Source organism: Emys orbicularis, chromosome 13 (assembly GCF_028017835.1).
Source record: "Emys orbicularis isolate rEmyOrb1 chromosome 13, rEmyOrb1.hap1, whole genome shotgun sequence".
Taxonomy (NCBI): domain Eukaryota; kingdom Metazoa; phylum Chordata; order Testudines; family Emydidae; genus Emys; species Emys orbicularis.
In genome coordinates, this window is record NC_088695.1 from 49,235,373 (window position 1) to 49,239,236 (window position 3,864).

The window sequence follows — 3,864 nt, forward strand, 5'->3', positions numbered from 1 at the left end:
TCAATTACTACACAACACAATACAATGTGTATACAGTGCTCACTTTATATTTTTTTATTACAAATATTTGCACTGTAAAAACCAAGAAATAGTATTTTTCAGGTCACCTACTACAAGTACTGTAGTGCAGTCTCTTTATCGTGAAAGTTGAACTTACAAATGTAGAATTATGTCCAAAAAAATAACTGCATTCAAAAATAAAACAATGTAAAACTTTAGTCTACAAGTCTACTCAATCCTACTTCAGTGAATCAAGCTCAGGCAAACAAGTTTGGTTGCAATTTGCAGGAGATAATGCTGCCCGGTGCTGCTTGTTACAATGTCACCTGAAAGTGAGAACAGGTGTTTGCAAGGCACGGTTGTAGCTGGCGTCTCAAGATATTTACGTGCCAGATGCGCTAAAAATTCATATGTCCCTTCAAATAAGAAGCAGGCAGCAGGATCTCTCGTAAAATGTAAACAAACGTGTTTATCTTAGCGATTGGCTGAACAAGAAGTAGGACTGAGTGGACTTGTAGGCTCTAAAGTTTTACATTGTTTTGTTTTTGAGTGCAGTTAGGTAACAAAAAACTCTACATTTGTAAATTACACTTGCACAATAAAGAGATTGCACCACAGTACATGTATGAGGTGAATTGAAAAATACTATTTCTTTTATAATTGTTACAGTGCAAATATTTGTAATTAAAATAATATAAAGTGAGCACTGTACATTTTGTATTCTGTGTTGTAATAGAAATCAATATATTTGAAAATGTAGAAAAGCATCAAAAATATTTAATAATTTTCAATTGGTATTTTATTGTTTAATGGTGCAATTAATTTGAGTTAATCGCGTGAGTAAACTGCAATTAATTGACAGCCCTAAAACTAAATCCATTGGAATAGAACTATTGTAATTATATGGTAAAAAGGAAAAGGTGATTGGTCAGTAATAATGCATTGATACTTTCTTTTGTATTTTTGTGTCTGATTTTTAAGCGAGGTGAAACTTGGGATACACAAGACAAATCAGACTCCTGAAAGGGGTACAGTCGTCTGGAAAGTTTAAGAGCCACTCCAGCAAGCACAAGCTGACAGCTTCCTGCTTCTTGAGGAATCTTTTGAGATCCTGTTTTAATTTTTAAATTCTTGGGGGTTCAGTTATACAACTAGCTGAAGCAATTATTGACTTTTAAAAACTAAATTGCATCTTATTTAAGGCTCTTTCAGAGCCTGGAGCACTCTGTGCTCTTAGTGCAGGGCCCTGAGACAGAAGCACCCAAAATGTTGTTGTCTTTTTAACAGAGTAGCTGTGGTTGTTTGAGGCACCATTTCCCGGAAACCACAGAGCCAGATACTTCTTACATTAAACACAGTCCAACTATTAAAGTAACTCCTGCAGCTTCCTGTGCAGTGAAAGGTGTGATGTGCAGTGCCTGGTTAGAAGATATGCACTCCACTTACTTTATGCCAAGTGGCTAGGAAAGAAATTATTTGCTTAGTATGTGAATTACTTATTTATATCCATGTCTTGCTATATGAAGTGCTTCAAACCTATGTATCTATTACTGAGGTGTTTAATTGAGAGAGGTGGTCACTGACACACCAGACTGAATCTCAAATGGGATATTGGACAGGATGTAGTGTTACTGTTCTATTTGCCTTCAGAAAAAGTGATTTATGTTAGATATACAGGTGAAGGGTGGGTTGGTTGGTTGGTAGAATTTTTTTGGCAGCCAGCGTTGCCTGTTTATTTTAAAGGACAATTTGTCTAGATACATTGGGTCTTTTTAAAAGGTCTATTGTTATGTTTATAATGTATGCACCACCAGTGACTTGTGCAGCTGAATGGATTTTCACTGTCTGGAGAAGGGAGGAATTGTAAATCCACTTCCTGGCCCTGGTTTTCAATCCCCCCTGCCCACCTCCTTGAGAACATATTAGTCTTAGATGCCTGCAGTACTTATCTTGCTCCCATGGCCAAATTCTGTCTCTGGTATTTACTTTATCCCTGGCTAAATCAACCCTCTGTAGTTTTAAGAGGATTTGGTACGCTTCCTGTTTTAAACTGTTGCGCACTATTGCTGTTCCTGTTGAAAACCTGCCATGTCCCTTTCCAGAGGTGGCCGCATTTGAGTAACGGATGAAGTGATCCCTATACAGAGTTTGTATATTAGTGTAAGTTTGTAGAGTGAGTTGGGATCCTTTGGGCAGCTATTAGAGACATGTCATATATGCAGAGTAAGGAAAAAACCTCAAGAGTTTGGGGGAGGCTAAGCATTAAACTAGTAGGGGAGAGAGAAAGCAATCTAGACTCTGCTGTAGGGGATGGGGGTGGATGGGTTGTAAAATGCTTTGTGACCCAGCAGGGGAGTGGCAGAGTTCCTAAGGGGAAATCATGGGCAGAACATAGAAGCCTTTTTTGTCCAATGCTGCCACTTTCAAGGTGAGATAGGGGATTGGCTGCTTGATCTGGGGAACTGGGACTCTCTCCTCCCTTTACTGGCATGTGGTACATCAGCTTCAACTCTTCCCTTGCTATTCGGAGCAGCCGAGGAGGAAGTAACATGTTCCTGGATGATGCAGAGGGGAAGAGTAGTATATTTTCAGGACCTGCAGTTTGTAAGCTGTCAGGCGCTCAGGAGTTCCTCCAGAAGCAAATGTGGCCCCATACACAGCAGCAGCCAAACTACATTGTAACTTGAATTGGATTTCAGTAGAATGTAAACGTTGTTCTCCAATGGCAGGGAAAGGCCGGTGTTCTGGGTACCTTCGCTCTGTGCATTGGCACTAATAATAACCCTTCTAGGTCACTCAGGAGATCACAGCCACGGGCCCGTCCCAGGCAGAGCCTGGCTCAGTGTACTATTGCATCCTGGCCATGGTCAGACCATGAAGTGCCTTTGGTCTCATTTTTGCTCCTGCAGGGCCCAACACCATCCCCAGAAATGGATTAGGTTTCAGGCTGCTCTAAGGTGGACGTAAAGTTGCCAGTGGGCCATATTCCTGAGCCTTCTGGAGAGCTTCTTGTGTCTGTAACACACAGTCCTAGTTCGTCAAGGCCTTCTTCCCATGCACTTTGCCATCTGAATGAGCTCCAGCATATGAACCAGGAAGGAGAGAGGCTAGAGTGCCACGGACCTGCTCCGTTGTGCCGGAGACATTTTTTGAAGGGCTCTGCCCGGGTAATGGCAGCAAAGGAGGTTTCCTTCTCCTCCCCACAGCATCCACATCCTCCCCATTCACTCCATGTGGCAGAGCTGTCTGCTTAAATACACAATTGAGAGTTCCTTGCTGAGAGGCGTTTTCAATCTATTTCACAGATAAGATCATTTGGATTCAGACCAGCTTCACAGCCTCTCGCATAGCAGATCTGTCAGGCAGGGACAAATGCAAGGGCATCACTCAGCTTGAATTTTGGCCTGAGGGGAGAGAAGGGTCCATATCAAAGGTCACAGCCTAAACTGCCCCCAGCACCACTGGCACAGCGAAAGCCGCACACTGGGACTTTGCCTGCTCCATCCTGGCAAAGCATTTCACACATTCTCTCTGCTGCACTTGACTAGGCTTGATACAACATTGCTGGCACTGGAGATTTTTGGCCCCAATCTGCTCTCCCACCATAAGTCCCCAGACTTCACTGAAGCTAGTCCTGATTTACAGTGAGAGGAAGGATGATTTTGTGGCCCAAGCCTTAGCTGGCACTCAGGAAATCTGGGTTCTACTCCTGTTTCTTTGTGACCTGGGGCAGTGGTTCTCAACCGGGGGGGGCCACGAGCAGGTTTCAGGGGGTCTGTCAAGCAGGGCCAGCATTAGACTCGCTGGGGCCCAGGGCCGAAAGCTGAAGCCCCACCACCTGGGGCTGAAGCCGAAGCCTGAGCA